Source organism: Thamnophis sirtalis, unplaced genomic scaffold (assembly GCF_051295495.1).
Source record: "Thamnophis sirtalis isolate CommonGarterSnake01/CBP01778 unplaced genomic scaffold, rThaSir2_p1.2 scaffold_8, whole genome shotgun sequence".
Lineage (NCBI taxonomy): Eukaryota > Metazoa > Chordata > Lepidosauria > Squamata > Natricidae > Thamnophis > Thamnophis sirtalis.
Window position 1 is genome coordinate 40,067,799 of NW_028261388.1, and position 17,280 is coordinate 40,085,078.

Below are 17,280 nucleotides of genomic sequence, written 5' to 3' on the forward strand. Positions count from 1 at the left end.
AATATGATGTAAAAGCTTAGTCTGATTTGTGCTACGTTCTGCACCAGCTATTATCATAGCACCTTTTTGAAAAGCTTTGTTTAATAATCACATTGCACTGAAATCTGCTTTGAATTTCTCACAAAAAAAATGCATCCCAAAAGGAAGAGGCTTCTAGGTTTCTGCCTTATTCTCAGGGTGGTTGAAATTTTTTAAAAAAACCTTTCTTGGTTGGGTTTTTAAACATATTTTATTGTTAGAATCGAAAGAGGATGATACTGCTGGTATTTCAGTTTTTGATTATGTGTCTTCCAATCATTTAAGTCTTCCTAGCTGGTTCATGTTTCCCAACCTGGGAAAAAAAATCCAGTGGAAAAGGTTCAATCATAATTTTTGAGGATTTAATTGAGGAATAGGAAACCACTAACCAGATGACCGCAGATCCCATATAGTAGAAGAAAATATAAATAGCTCAGGACTGTACTGTGGAACCCTTGGTGCTCTCAATGTTTGATTGTTTGCTTCAACATTTGCTTGCAGATGTTTCATTATCCAATGAAGTGACATCACCATAGTAAGTGTGGAGTTTGCTCTCTGTTTATATACAATAGCTTGTCCTTTGTAAGCGAAAGAACTTACAAAAAAGCTTTGAGGATATGTCACAGAGGGGAGAGAATATTCTATCAACTCCCCACTATAATGCTTCCAAAGACTTAAAAGTAGAAGTAGTTCAGATTATGTTTTCATTAGGTATCACAGCATTCTTTTTACCCATAGATCCAGAATTAATGAAAGAATCTATAGCAGCAGTACAACACAACACACTTGATCTAGCCCCAATACACTAGATTGAAATACCTAGAATCATGGACCTCATCAATCTCTGTTTCATTATCTATTTTACATTTTCTGTCTCACTACCTCCTTTCAGTTTGATAGACATATGAAATAACCCAAAACATCTTCAAAGAAATAAAATTGAAAAAGGAAGAAGATAATAATACAGTAACCTTTCTGGATATCGTCATCAGCTGAGGAAACATCAGCAAATTAGAAACTTAAGTCTCTATAAAAATACCACTCTCAGGTATACAGTACAAGGACTATAAGAACCACTATGTAGAACAGACAGATAGATACAAGTAGAGTGCATCATGAGCACTAACTAGTAGTCAAAGGACAGGATGAAAATTCCTTACTCACTTCCTTACTCTTACAACACATAGATAGAATCAACCATAATTTGAAGTGGGAAATGCTGAATATCCTAGGCCAAATTAAATAAAAAAAAATCTAGGGAATTCTTGGAAACTTGGTAATCAGACAAATCAGCAATCAATAAATACATGGAGATAAAGCACATTTACACACAAATTAAAAGAAACAGTTAAAAAAACCCTAAGAAGGAAAAAAAGATCAGACATCATCTCCAAATAAACAGGGATTCACTCTAGCCAAACAATCAAGCAGAAAACAATACTCTAATGAACCACATCCCCACTAAAATAGTAGGGCAATTTGTTTTATGCAGACAGGCAGCAAGTCCCACACTCATTCACACTGATTATATTATCTAAGTATAATCTTTATTGTGATGTACTTAAATACAATGAAATTGGTTATCTAGTCAAGTAATGCAATATCTTCAAACAAACAACCAAGCTTTGAACACACAAAGATTCCACAAATGACTGTAGAATAAAAATTGGAAATTTGCACACATACACATCCCTTAACCTTATACCTTATAATCAAATAAATGAAAAAATACCATGTAATTTTCTCAAAAATCTCTTTTTCTTTAACAGAAATTTCAAAAGCAAATTCTCTTTCATAAAATTACATGAAAATTAATAGAAGCAGGACAATTTATCTGGTGACATCCTTTGGAAATAGCAATAACACTTAGACTTATACACCATTTCACAGTGCTTTACAGCACGCTCTAAGCAGTTTACAGAGTCAGCATATTGCCCCCAACAATCTGGGTTCTCATTTGACTGAACTCAGAAGGATGGAAGGCTGAGTCAACCTTGAGTCGAGGATGAAAAATTCTAGCAGTTTGATTTTGCTCAGGAACAGAGCTGGCAGAGTTCACCCATCACCTCCTCGCCAAATGATAGAAAGTAAGCTACCTTTCCATTAAATGTAAACTGAAGAAACCTTCCATAATTAACAATTCATGTATTTCCTCCCCTTGTGTTCTTGTAGTGGTTTCAATTTAAATACAAAGACTAGCATTGTATTCTCATCTAAATATTCCGGAAGAGTAATAGATCTCACATTTAAAATCCATTATTATATTACATTTTCTTGCAGGAAATAAAAGACCAGGACATTCTGTGGTGAGAATTCTTCCCCAAAAAGAACAAGTGCCCAAGGGTGACTAAAAACAAATAGCTGCCTACAGGATTTTGCCTTGACTCTGTTATGCTTGAAGATTTCAGTGTCTCATATTTGTTTCATTGGTGATATTAATCTTTTACAGATTCACCCATATAATCATAAATATATACGTACATACATACAAACAAACATACATACATACATTTTCTTCCTGAAAAAGTCAAGGCTTTCTAATCAGAACAGGGACTTTAGCATTTGTTTTTAGGCTATTTATCAAAAAATGCAGTCAACTGTGAATGTGACCCTGCTGGAACACAGTCATGAATGAAATTGTCTTCCTAAATTGTAAATGCATTTTTTTTCTACCTTATGAAGCAAGCAACCAATTTTTCTGAGACAGTTTTTTTTGCTCTAAAAGTTGACACCCTCTAAATACATTGGATAAAACCTTTGTAGCTGTTAACAGGATTAGCATTTACCATGCTACCTTGAGACTCTGGGAACTGTAATTTGCTTGCTTGCTTGTTTATTCATATTTCATATTTTTAAAGCACCCATGTCCCTCAAAGAGTAGCTCTGGGCAATGTACAATATAATATAACTGATAAATAAAAATAACATTAAAATTTAAAATTAAATTAGGATTAAAAGTTTTACAATTATAGAATAATGACATTATCCTGTGACATCTACGTTAGTAAATGAAGCTACTTCATATTGGGATGATTTCTAGTAATATGTTCCATTGAATTTTTTAAAATCAAATTTAAAGTTGCTTAGTGCAGCAAAAGGTTAAAGACATGATTATTTCTATGTATCCCAGCTAAGGAATTTTATATGATCTAATATCTGATATCTATATACCTGATATCAATAAAGTATAATGATTATAGAGATAACCAACAATTGAAGTCTTTATAGTAACTAATTAAAGATTCACTCTGTTGCTAATTTATTTATTTAACCTATGGAATACAATGTCAGGGAACTCTACACATTCTAGACACACAATGCCTAGAAAGAAAGCCTAGAACGCTAGTTCATTCTGTTCAGCTCTTATGCACCTATCCTTGGTGCACTGCAGGGGGTGAACTAGCTTTATATCAGCTAACTAATTGCAGGCTGTTCTGGGCTCCTCCGCTGGTGTTGTCTCACCTTGAATCATGTTGCAATGCCTCATGTCCAGTCAGGTCTAGCATCGGTTTCTGCCCTCTACACATACAAATACAGCTAGGTTTTTCCTGCCAAAGTGGTACCCATCTATCTACTTGCAATGTTGGATGCTATCGAACTACTCAGTGGGCAGGAGCTAGGAATTGATTAATTATTGAGCCATCTTGTGAGGCTGGGTTCAAAACACCTGAATGCGGACCATTTCTGGCTGGTAGTTCTAGCGTCATTAGTCTCTGCACCACGTCATCCTCTTCTTTGCAAAAGTATGTAGCTATACAGTATTAAGAAATGTTGGATCATGATAAATTGCCTACGTAAGATCTAACCCGGTTTTTAAATGTGAATTCATCAATTCCCACTCCAACAAGCTGTGTAATTAAAAATTTGAAAATACAGAGACTTAATCTTTCCTATACTTTAAAGTAATTTCTTTTATAAATTAAATATTTCATGCATCAGGATCTTGCTGACATTTGTACAGACCCCCCCCAAAAAATCTTATTTGTAGATAAGCACAAAGAAACTACTGTAATTAGCTCATGAAACTAACCTGCAGTTCACTGGAATATTTATTCCTAATCCCCCTTCTTCCATCTTTGTTGAATTGTGCCAAAGATCACCTTCTAATTATATGTTCCAAAATTATCTTTAAAGTTGCATGCATCAATCAACCAGATATAAACTGCAAAGAATAAAGATTCATGGTGAAATAAAAATCCTTACCCCAAAGTTTCTCCTAACAAGCCTAGAAAAAGTCCCAGAATTACAATTGTACTTGGCTTTATCAATATTGTAGGTATACCATAAATTGCATTTTGGTTAATAGTTCTGATGAACGCCTAATCCTTAAAAATGACCAGAATTTTTGTATTAATCTTCAGAACAATGACCCTTTTTGATATGGCTCCTTACAGAGAACACTCTATGCTTTTTAAAAAGCTGGATACGTTGAATGCAAGTGTCTAAGGAAAAAGCAGCTTGAAGTGTTTGCTTCTGATTTGTTCTATCTTTGTTCATGCTCAAAAGATTTAGGTGTATGATGGGAAGAGGGTAAACCCTAAAGGCCATACCAGAAGTAACAACTTGAGATCTGCTAATATCTGCATAGGGATAGGCATTGCCAGATAGTGCTGATGATACTTCAAGGTGTAAGCTGCCTAGACGTTGAAGTTAAAATTGGCAGATATACAAATGTTTTAAATAAAATGCTTTTTATTGTGCAATTCCCTTTCAGCATTTTATAAAAATACAGACCACTATGGTGAACAGGTGGTCCCCCTTTAATTTCGTGTTTAATCTTTTTCTTTTTTCTTTTCAATAGCAGGAAATCTCTAAGGAGGGAACACACTTTTTGGTAGGGGACAGTGAGAATGGAATAGAATGATATTGGGAGGATTCATATCTGTCCATATCAAGCCAGTTCAATTCACATGTCACACCAACTCTATTTTATTTTATTTTACTCTGTTTTATTTAAAAGACTGCCCTTTCCCCAAATTACTCTGGGTGGCATACAGAAAGGAAAATGTTATGTATGTCTAGCCAAAATTACCTATTGTAATTCAATAGGAGGCTACTAGGTATTCAACCAACAATGTAATTCCAGTCTTGGAAACAACACTCCATATTCAAAGACATATTGTACCTTATGGGTAGAAGTCCTGTGAATTACTTATTAGGGTAATGTATACTATTGCTGAACTTACAACTTCCGAGAGAATTAAATTGGTAAACCTTTGATTTCTTAGCATATGCAATTGAATGCACAATTGAACTTAGCTCTTGTGGTTCTCTCTCCTGTCTAAACAGAATTGCTGGTGGCTGCTGCAATCAGGAAAGACTTTGACACCTGGTGTTATATTCTTAGGATGCTTTATTATTCCCCTACCAAGTCCTCATAGTTAAACCCCTTTCTGAAACTCCAGCTCTTAAGCAGCACATATCTTCTGACCAGATATTTAATGCACAAATGCAGATGTTCATTAGATACCAACCAACAGATTAAAAAAAATCTAACTTTTTTCAGTGTCTTGGATTTAAACAATCAACTTATGTTTTCAAAGATTAAAAAGTTCATTACAATGGACAAACAAAGATATCGTCTCAGCTCTGTATGGAAAGCTCGCGATTTCTATCATAAGATCCTGAAGATGGGATACCCTGAACCTTCGGGATATGGTGAAAAACCACGAGACGAACAAGATAAACAGCAAACCACACAACCATCAGATAAAATGTATCATCTCCCTCTTCCGGAAGGGCAAGGAGTCAAGGAAAAAAGATCCAACCGCAAGACCACCAGACAAACGGATAAACAAGCTACTATGCAACAATCTCAACAATCATTGGCCACTGACCAAGGAGCTACTGCAACAAGCTCAGAAGCTGTGGGAGGAGCCAAACCAAAGGTGAGACAGGCCTTGCGGGAGGCTCTAAAAAAGCTTCAGGCAACCAAAAATGACAACTAAGATTTTGACATGGAATGTTAACGGATTGAACTCTCCACAGAAAAGAAAGAAAATATTTCATTATCTTAAACAGTTTAAGAATGACATAATTTGCTTGCAAGAAACTCATATCAAATCAACCGATCAAAAATATTTGTTTAACCCCAAACTGGGCCAACATTTTGCGACCTCAGCCATGGAAAAGAAAAATGGCATAGTAATATATTTAAGAAAAGACATTAAAGCTGAGCTAATTGAAGCAGATCCCTTTGGAAGATATATTGCATTAGATTTAATCTTAGAAGGGAAAAAGACGTTACTTTTGGGAATTTATGCTCCTAATCAACAACAAGATGGATTTTATAGAAATCTCCATGCTAAATTAGTACAGTGGGATTTTGAGTCTTGTATATTAATGGGTGACTGGAATGGCGTGATCGACACCAAAAGAGATAAGAAGACAGCTCGCCCGAACACCAAATTTCGAGCTAAGTTACCCAAACCCTTTTTTGACATGCTGGACGACTTTGAATTGCGAGACGCTTGGCGTGAGAGGCATGCAGAAGAATATGACTTTACCTTTTTTTCCAATAGACACCAATCTCTTTCAAGGATTGATTTTATACTAATTACAAATGATTTACTTTGTAGGGTGAAGAAGACAAAGATTATGGCGAGAGTTCTTTCAGACCATAATCCAGTCTGGATGGAATTGGGAAGGGTAGCCCAGGCAAGAAGGTCCTGGAGGTTGAATGAAAACCTATTTAGATATGAAAAGTATGTTAATGATTGTAAAAAATTGCTATCGGAATATTTTGTCTTCAATATGAACAAGGGTACATCTTTGGAATATGTATGGGATGCAAGCAAAGCGTATATGAGAGGAGTATTAATGAATATAAATAAAATACATAGATACAAACAAGGGCAAAAACGAAAAGAATTGGAAGAGGAAATTAAAGGGAAAGAGTCAGAATTAACATTGAATCCAGGAGATACAAAGATTAGGGAAACAATTGCTATATTAAAATCTCAGTTTGATATGCTGATCTCTGACCAGGTAGCTACTAGTTTATTATATGCTAAACATAATACTTTCTGCAATGCAAATAAACCCGGTAGGTGGTTGGCTTATCAGATTAGAAAAAAAAGGAAAGCTCGAAATGTATCCAAATTGTGTCACAGAGGGAAGGAAGTGTTTCAACAGGAAGAGATTCAAAAGGTATTTCGGGAATTTTTTACAGAGTTGTATAAAGGGGATAAAATTAAGGACGGAGATATAGACAAATACCTAGATAAAGAGAAAATCCCCCTAGTCAGAGAAGAACATAGGCATAAGCTGAACCAACCTATAACCTCTGGGGAAATTTTGCAGGCAATTAAACAATTAAAGTTAGGGAAAGCACCAGGCACAGATGGTTTAACAGCTGTTTATTATAAATATCTACAGTTAGAAATGGTAGAACCCCTCAGAGAACTATTCAATAAAATTCAATCGGGAGGGAAAGTGCCTCCCTCGTGGAAGACTGCGTTCATATCGTTGATACCCAAAGAAGATCAAGACCTTACCCAACCAAAAAATTACAGACCTATTTCATTACTTAATGTAGATTATAAAATTTTTACTAAAATATTAGCAAATAGGCTAATGGGGGTAACTCAGCAACTGATACATACCGATCAAACTGGTTTTATACAGGGCAGACAGATGAAGGATAACGTTAGATTAATTATCAACGCTTTAGAATACCTGGGAAAGAACAATCAAATCCCGGCCGCATTCATATTTTTGGATGCGGAGAAAGCCTTTGATCGAGTTAATTGGCAATTCCTGCTGAAGACATTGCAAAAAATGCAGATAGGAGATGGCTTTTTACGGTCAATTGGTGCAATATATCAGCAGCAAACAGCCCAGATCATTGTCAATGGAAGTCTGACAGACTCCTTTCAAATTGAAAAAGGTACAAGACAGGGCTGTCCTCTGTCCCCATTATTGTTTATTATAACTTTGGAAATACTGTTGAATAAGATACGGGGCCTGGGCGGTCTAAAAGGGATCAAAATTAGACAGCAAGAATATAAAGTTCGTGCATTTGCGGATGATCTGGTTATAATATTGGAACAACCGCAGGAATCTAGTAGGGTATTATTGAATACGATCAATCAATATGGTCAAGTCTCAGGATTTAAAATAAATCTAGGAAAAACCAAAATAATAGCTATAAATATGACTATCAAACAGAAGGAAGAACTGGGGGCGACGCTAAGATGTGAGGTAGTTAAAAAAGTTAAATATCTTGGAGTTAATATCTCAATCTCAAATGGGAAATTATACAAGTATAATTATGAATCACTTTGGCATAGTACACAGTTGGAGTTGAAAAGGTGGGAAAAACTGCATTTGTCCTTGCTGGGTAGAATAGCGGCAGTAAAAATGAACATTTTACCAAAATTTTTATTTCTTTTTCAAATGTTACCAATACTTAAAAGAGATGCGAATCTTTTAGAATGGCAGAAGGGTATCAACAAATTTGTGTGGGCAGGAAAGAAGCCGAGGGTAAAGATGAAAATAATGCAAGATGCACGTGAAAGAGGAGGATTGAAATTACCTAACTTAAAATTATACTATGACGCAGTGGCATTATCTGCAATTAGTGATTGGATTCATCTAACTAATGACAGAATTTTGAATATCGAGGGATATGATTTGTTATATGGTTGGCATGCTTACCTGTTATTTAACAAAAAAACGGATAAGAAATTTAAAAATCACATCTTAAGAAATGCTTTATTGCGGGTTTGGAAGAAATATCAACATAAACTAAATGATAAAGTGCCCATGTGGGCAATTCCTAGACATGCAATTGAAAATATGAATGTAGAACAAAAACACGATAGAACCACCTATAGACAACTTCTTATCTCAGAAAGAGGGGTGATGGAACTAAAATCTTTAGAGGTACTTAAAGAAGAGAAGGTAGTTCAAACGTGGTTTCAGTATGGTCAACTACAAGCTAGGTGGAAAACAGATCAAAAAACTGGCTTTGTAAAAGTTGAGGATAATTTGTTTAAACAAATAAGAGATCAAAGCTCAATGCATATAAAGAGGATATATAATGTATTAGTACAGATGGATTCTGAAACGGAACTGATTAAGGATTGTATGATAAAATGGGCTCAGAATGTCGAGGAACCAATAATGCTTGAAACATGGGAAAGAATCTGGGTAAGAAATGTGAAATTTACACAAGCACAAAACTTGAGAGAAAATTTTTATAAGATGTTTTATAGATGGCACCTAGATCCTAAAAAGCTTGCCTCTATGTATCCAAATGTTCAACCTAAATGTTGGAGATGTGGTTCTTGTGATGCTACATATTTTCATATATGGTGGACATGTCGTAATGTTAAGGCATTTTGGATAAAAATATGGTGGATCCTGCAAAACATCTTTAAAAGAAGGATAAAATTTACCCCCCAGCTGTTTTTACTGGGTATATGCATTGATTTTACAGTAGCAGAGACTAATTTGATCCTGTATTTAATAACGGCAGCAAGACTCTTGGTGGCGCAGTATTGGAAGAAGAAAGATTTACCCACAATTCAAGAATGGACTTTGAAAGTTATGAACTTAGCCGAAATGGCCAAAATCTCAGCATATCTCAAAGAACATTCAAACGAGAGATACAAAAGAGACTGGAAAAAGTGGATTGATTACATAAAAAGTAAATATGGGACTAAAAAACTCCAGATAGCTTATGCTTAGTATCAGTAATAATTTAAATTGTTTAAAATTTGGGTAACAGTAAGAAGCTGAGTTCAATGTAGAGATATTTCAGACTGTGATTGTTCAAAAATTATACCAAGTATGGTCTTTGGGAAGTCGGGGGGAGGGAAGGGAGGTGGGGATTTAGGGGGAGGGGGGAGGGGGGAAATACAATATGTGTTAAATTCCATGATTGTATTTGTATACTGTGGCTTTTAAAATAGTACAAACCGAATATACTGGAAGGTAATAGATACCGAAGGAAAGAGTCGAGTGAAAGAAGAAGGAGGGTGGAGAGGATGAGAGAGAGGAGGAGGAGAAGGGAGGGAGGGAATGGAGAGGGAGTGATAGGGTTAGAAAGAAGGGGAGGGGAAGTAGGCGTAGAGGGGTGTGTGAGAAGGAAGAATGAAAGTTGGAGGGGGTTGAAAGAGGGTGTATGGCAGGCCAAGGTGGTATACTGGGTTTGTATTGTAGAGGGCATTTTCTATATAAGTGAGGGCCGTGTTTATTATTCAATGTTATATGCCCTGATCAAGCACAGTGAATATGTGATTGTATAGAATGAAAACATAATAAAATATACATTAAAAAAAATAAAAAAATAAATAAAAAAGAAGAAATAAATAATAATAATAATAATAATAATAATAATAAAAAATAAAAAATAAAAAATAAAAAAAAAGATTAAAAAGTTCAGTCAATTGATGGTACAATCAAAAGAAAAAAATGCAGCGTGTGGAATAACAGCAGCATTGTGCATGGCAATTGGAGGAGGGTATTTCATATGCAGGATTAGAATTTCAGTGAAGGGAACTAGAAATTGTAAACTATAATTTTTTAAATTGTACATGTTAAAACTTGTAACAGCTAGCTTTAGGGCAACATAATTTTCTGATGCCTCTTGGATGGGCAAGGAATACGATGAAAATTTGTGTGACAGAACAGAAACACAAAGATGATAGATACCACTGATCAAGCAAGGGTTCTTATTAGACCTTTTCTTGAAGCTCCATCCATTGATGTGAACACTGAACATGGTTCCAGTTTCAATCCAAAATTCTGCTTCGAGATAAATACATTTCCAATGGGCTTCTTTTGAGAAAGGATGGAAAATGATTTTTATTTGTCATTCTATAATAAAAAGAAGAAAAATTGTCATTGCAATGGATTAGAGGGTTCTGTACTTTCTTATACTTTTGAAATGTATATCATTTTATATATACATTTTATTAAATGTTTTATAAAGAATATAAAATAAATACTAATAGAGAAATAAATAAGGAAGGGAGGGAGGAAGGAAGAAAGGAAGGAAGCAAAGAAATAGAAGTTTCAAATTTTAAATTTTCAAATTTAAATACAATTACAATATAAACTCTTGCTCTATGAGTACAAAAAGGCTCACATTTTTTGGTTATTCCATTTTTTATAATTATCAAATTGATAAACCTTGAGTGCTTTCCCCTCCCTGTTGCACATAAAAAGTCTATAACAGTGTTTATCACTTTTTAATGGAATTTTTGAAATACCACAACCTACCCTAGACTGGTGGTTGCCAATTGTACTGGAAGAAGGATTCCTAGTCATCATAGATTACATGAATGTTTTAATACACTATACTGTTTTTATGCTGTTGGTATTATTTTTAGCGCCATGCAGATGTACAAAATGTGTAAAAGTTAACAAGTGGCATGCTTCACCTCCAACCTCTTTAGAAATCTGAAATGTAGATTTACATATACATTCTGGACATTGATCCATTAAGGATCTGGAGTTTCTCTTTTCTTGGTTCCTGATTGCATATCTCCTTAACTATATTTCAACTAACATAGTTTTATTTCCTTTTCAGTCTTTCAAAGAAAGCACATGGATATTAGAAATGGAGGAAATGGAGCTGCAGCATAGAGTTTTTGCTCTCTTGCTCTTAGAAGACTGATTGTTCTAGAAGGTTTATGTGTATATACCACTTATGAGTAAGTGGTATTTGACATATATATGTATGTATGTATGTATGTATGTATGTATGTATGTATGTATGTATGTATGTGTGTATGTATGTATGTGTGTATGTATATATATAAATATTTCTGCCTAAATATTTCGGCTAAGATTTCTGCCTAGTATGTAATATAGCCCAGGTTCAAATCCCAGTAAGGGTATGGCTAGCTGATGAGAGCTAAATAGCTTGAAATAGATCTATACTAGTCTCCCTTTATTTATTTATCAGCACAAATAAAAAAACACAAATATAACATATATATATATATATATATATATATATATATATATATGTATGTATGTATGTATGTATGTATGTATGTATGTATGTATGTATGTATGTATGTATGTTATATTTGTGCTGATAAATAAATAATGGGAGACTAGTATAGATCTATTTCAAGCTATTTAGCTCTCATCAGCTAGCCATACCCTTGCTGGGAATCGAACCTAAATAGCTTGAAATAGATCTATACTAGTCTCCCTTTATTTATTTATCAGCACAAATATAACAAATGTAACAAAAAGGCAACAGTAAAAAATATTGGGTTTCTGTCTGGATGGTCTCTTGTGATGAGCCGAAAGACAGAGAATGGAAGTGTGATCTTCCTCCCATATTTGGGCATACCAGGGGTTGTTACTTTATATATATCTATATATCTATATATCTATATATCTATATATCTATATATCTATATATCTATATATCTATATATCTATATATCTATATATCTATATATCTATATATCTATATATCTATATATCTATATATCATCTATATATCTATATATCTATATATCTATATATATATCTATATATCTATATATCTATATATCTATATATCTATATATCTATATATCTATATATCTATATATCTATATATCTATATATCTACACCTACGCGCGCGCGCACACACACACACACACACACACACACACACACACACACACACACACACACACACACACACACACACACACATATATATATATATATATATATATATATATATATATATATATATATATATATATATGCCAAATACCACTTACTCATCACGAAATCTCCAGAACCATAACGCCTACAAACTTTAAATTTGATACATGTGTTCCTCTTGGCTTCTAGGTGCTCAAAATGACCATCAGATCATTAGTATTTCTTATACAGTAATTAACATGCTCTGATGCTAAGGAGTTCTACTCCCCTCCCCTCTTGAAAAGCATTCTGTTCCAACTGCCAGTTGCCTTATATTAATATGCGCTAATATTTAAGGAGTTAGATATTCTACTCCCCCTCCCCACCTGAAAAAAATATGTTTCAACTGCCAGTTGCCTCACATTCCGTTACCTCAGTTCAAACTGGCAGACGTTCCACTCCTTCACTCAGGAGCGGTCTTGGACTCCTCACATTACTAAACGTCAGTACCTCACCAAAATGTCTATGCCTTCCACCTATGGAACTGCTTCCAGACTCAAGGCAGTGGGAGCAATGTTCCCTTATGTGTTTCAATCACCAACCACCACTGAGCCAACAGATTGAACTGGACTGAACCAGATTTCTCCTGCATTGCTCGGTCACATCGGTTCGTCATGAAGCATGGGTATCCAGCTAGTATGCTATATTTTCTTAAAGTGGCATTCATGTCTTTGCTTCTGAAAATATTTCCAAAACACTCTTGTGAAATATCTTGAACATGAAGTTCTCAGTTTAGGAAAGCAATGCAGGTAAACATTGACTCACCCTTACAACCTTAGTTTTGCATCTGGAATTCAGGGTTTATTACAAACCAGAGATTGGAGAGTAGGGGCTGTTCTAGAGGGAGTGGTAGTTTCCTACATAGGAGCTGTTTCATGTGTCTCATATGCTTACAAAATGCAAAAGATAAGACAGATGGTAATTGGCCTCAAGGTTTATGTGTATATTAGGAAGTCTGTGCTTAAGATCTCTTCACCTTGCTTTCACATTTGACAAATATAGTAGAAGACATCTGTTTTTCAAATTTTAAAATAGAGTAGTTTAAGATATTCAAGTAGGAGAAAATTGGACACATATAAAATAGAGGTTTGACAAATCCTTATATTTTCTTTCCATTTTGGAAAAAACATGCTCATTCTGCAATGAGTGAAGGATTTTTTTTCTCCCTGTTTTTTTTCTTTCCAAGATATTTTTACTGAAATAAAGCTGCTCTTGGAAGCATTTCACTGAATCAAAAGCAAATGATAGCATGCAGGTGTTTGCCTGCAGATATTTTGTACCAAGAAAAATACTTAAGGCTTTTTGTTGATAGTCACAATTCGGAGGCAATGCCAAAAATTAACATGGTAAGTCAATCGTATTCATTTTTATTGCATTCTGAAGCACTGATGAAATTCAGTAGCAACATTTGAAAACAATTTACAGAAGTAAAGACCCCATTTCATTGTAATTGCTTCTATAAATTTTCCTTTCCTAGGTTACTATTTTTAAAATGATCAAATATATTTGACTTTGATTCTGAAGGCAAGTCGTTCCACTGGTTGGTTGATTGTTTCTTATTGTCAGGAAATTTCTCCTTAGTTCTAGGTTGCTTATGTCCTTAGTTAGTTTCCATCCATTGCTTCTTATCTTGCATCCTGGTCTTTAGAAAATAAGTTGACCCCTCTTCTTTGTGGCAGCCCCTCAAATATCGGAACACTGCTATCATGTCACCCCTAGTCCTTCGGTTTACTAGACTTTATGTATGTATATCAAAAGGCACAAAATTTCCAGACTATTGTAGCCCTATGCATAATTTGCAGGAAGAGTCCTACAGAGAGTGGCCTTTGGTAGTTCCAACTTTAAACCTTTTATGTACATAACAGAAACAGAATAGAAATGAAAAACCAGATGATTCTTCCTCTAATTTACAACATAAAGGATAATCTGGTAGACAGATTTATGATATAATCATATATCATTATGTCCTGCAAGTGTGTGGAAGACTGATACTGACATTTCTGGCTTTGAATACAAGGGACGAATTATGAAACTGAGAAATATACTTTACCAGACTCCAAAGTCTCACAAAAGGATCTCTTGAAGATCAATAAAAGTTAAAAAGAAGCTTCCAAATATTTTCCCAATCAATATGTGAATTAAGAACATTATATTTTTATTACACTTATCATACAATCCCTTTTTCAAATTGACAGAAATCCACCACGGCCAATTCTGAACAGTTCAAAGCAGTATGATTTTTTTTTTTAACCTTAGGCTGTCTCAGTTTTAAAAAAGAGAATCTGTTCTTATACTTCAGCATGTTCATACAGAAGTTATAAAAAGGAACAGTTTAGACCCAAGCACCTCTTTACCTGCAATCAGCACCCAGATCAGCATAGATTAACTGAACAAGAAACTGCCAAAGAGCCAAACCAAAGAATCTCTAAGACCATCTCCACCAACACTGACAGGGAAAGCCAGGATATAAACTGACAGTAAACTGCACTCCTTACTAGCACTGATTATGTCACCTAATTTGGGTCTGAGACACCTGCAAGATAACAAGCAAGCTTCAAGAGCACCAAGGATCCCTTATTTCAATCCCAAACTACACATGTTCTCCTTTATTGGTACTGCAGCTAATGTTATAGATACATGCCAGTAACCAAATGTTCAAATTTTGATCATATAACCATGAGAATCCTGCAACAGTTTTATGAAAATCACTCATAAGACACTTTTGTCAGTGCTGTTGTAACTTTAAACAATCACTAAAGGAATGGTTGTAAGTCAAGGACTACCTGTATATTCTTAATTTTAGTTTATTCATGTTATGATACAGATAGATCATACACATATATTCCTAAAACAGACTGAAATTTAATGAAATATAGTATTGGTTACCGTTGGTCCTTGGAGTAGACCAATGATGCTTTCTGTTGGATCCTTTTCATCAAGTTGGAACAGAGGGAGGCTATTCAAATGAGATTCTTCCATAAATTGAGTCATAGGCTCTTCAGTAAGCAGAATTCAACTTTAGTGCCCATATTATTAAGCTACAGCATTCCCTTAAGCCTCATTTATGCCTTATATCAGCAACCTGTAATTTGGCACTTTCTAGATGTGTTGGGATGTTACCTCCTAAATTTTTCTAGCCAACTTGACCATTCTGCAAATTCTAGAAGCTGCATCTCCAATTCATCTAAAGGAATGGGATTAGGTAACAGTGCTTGCACAGTGCACACTGAAGTTAAAGAGCAATCTCTCTTTTCCTTCCTTATAACATCAGAAAACATTATCAATTATGCAACAAAAGCATAAGTAAAACTATGTTTTTTCAGGCCAAGGGCCCATCAAATTCAGCATCCATTTCCCATGGTGGCCAAAATCTTGTATACTGGAATCCATAAGCCGAACATGAAAGAAATGGCTTGTTCCAATGTTGTTTCCTAGAAATTGTTAATTTCATTTATAAAGTAATGTCCCACACAAACTCTGCTTAATCATGAAGGGAAGCAGAATTTTTTTTTAATGTAGAGTCAGATCCTAATTTTTTTCATGATAAAATCTCATGCCTGCATAAGCTAGCTTTCAAACTGAGACATTTTGATTACTGAACAAGGTATTTGAGCTGACAGCATTTTGCTACCCAATTCTTGATATAAAAATAATTAACTGAGCTTCTTTCTCTTGCACAATGTTGACATCCTTATGGCATTTAAAACAAGGCTTACACATGGGTGGATGGCTTTAAAATTTAAGCTGATTATGAAGAATTAATAATGAAGGACTAGCTTCTGATGGAAGCTAATCTGATTGTGTAAAGCTAATTCAATTTTAAACTTTGCCCAGAGATAAAAATATGTAAATTTAGTAGATATTCAAAATGCTACCCACTTTTTTTTTAAAAGGAGAATAACTTCATACATGTATTGCCAATCCTATTCATAATAATTCTCAAAAAATTTCTGAATCATTCATGATTGTACTAAAGCAACTTTTATTTGTAAGAGGTCATTCAAGGTAAGAAATTAGCAATCAAGTATGGAAAATATTTATCCTCCCTTAAATGTGTGACGGAATTTTTTTAAAAAAACATTAGGATTTCAGCGTAAAAGGTGACAGCATCATAAATTTGATTAGTTTTCTCTTAAGAGTTGAGAAACTAAATGTTGCTTTGCAGTTGCAAAATGCTATTGGAATACACACACACACACACACACACACAAATGACTATGTCTATGTTCCAGCATAACTCTGGAACGCCTCGAGCAAATTCAACCAAACTTGGTACACAGATGAAGATACCCCCAACACCTTTGGGGTGTGTGTGTGTGTGTGTGTGTGTGTGTTTGTGTGTGTGTGTGTCCCTGTGTCTGTGTGTTCCAGCATAATCCCGGAATGCCTGGGCCACTGAAATGAAAAGGACTGAATTATATCTATAGTGTCAAGTCACAGTACTTTTGACAGTGATGGTGTGCATTTTGGATTCAAGTTCTGTTAAGATACAGCCTGTTGTGCCTTAAAATGGCTTCTACTGGATAGCACAGTGGAGTTGCCATGGTAACAGCCTCACAGTACTCTACAAGGGGGCTCCCTCTAATACAGGACTGGGA

The 17,280-nt window shown here is 34.8% G+C and overlaps 1 protein-coding gene across 2 annotated transcripts in view; it reads right to left on the bottom strand.

Moving 5' to 3' along the window:
• The window catches only part of HTR1F (5-hydroxytryptamine receptor 1F), a 96,730-nt gene that overhangs the window by 7,846 nt on the left and 71,604 nt on the right, over window positions 1-17,280 (bottom strand). The window contains exons 2-3 of one of the 2 annotated variants that reach the window (XM_087721504.1): window positions 10,707-10,842; window positions 4,049-4,180 (exon numbers count right to left, since the gene is read on the bottom strand). The gene's annotated coding sequence lies outside the window, so the exon portion shown is untranslated. Of the gene's footprint in view, window positions 1-4,048; window positions 4,181-10,677; window positions 10,843-17,280 lie in introns of both variants that reach the window. The other variant, XM_087721505.1, reaches the window with a different exon arrangement.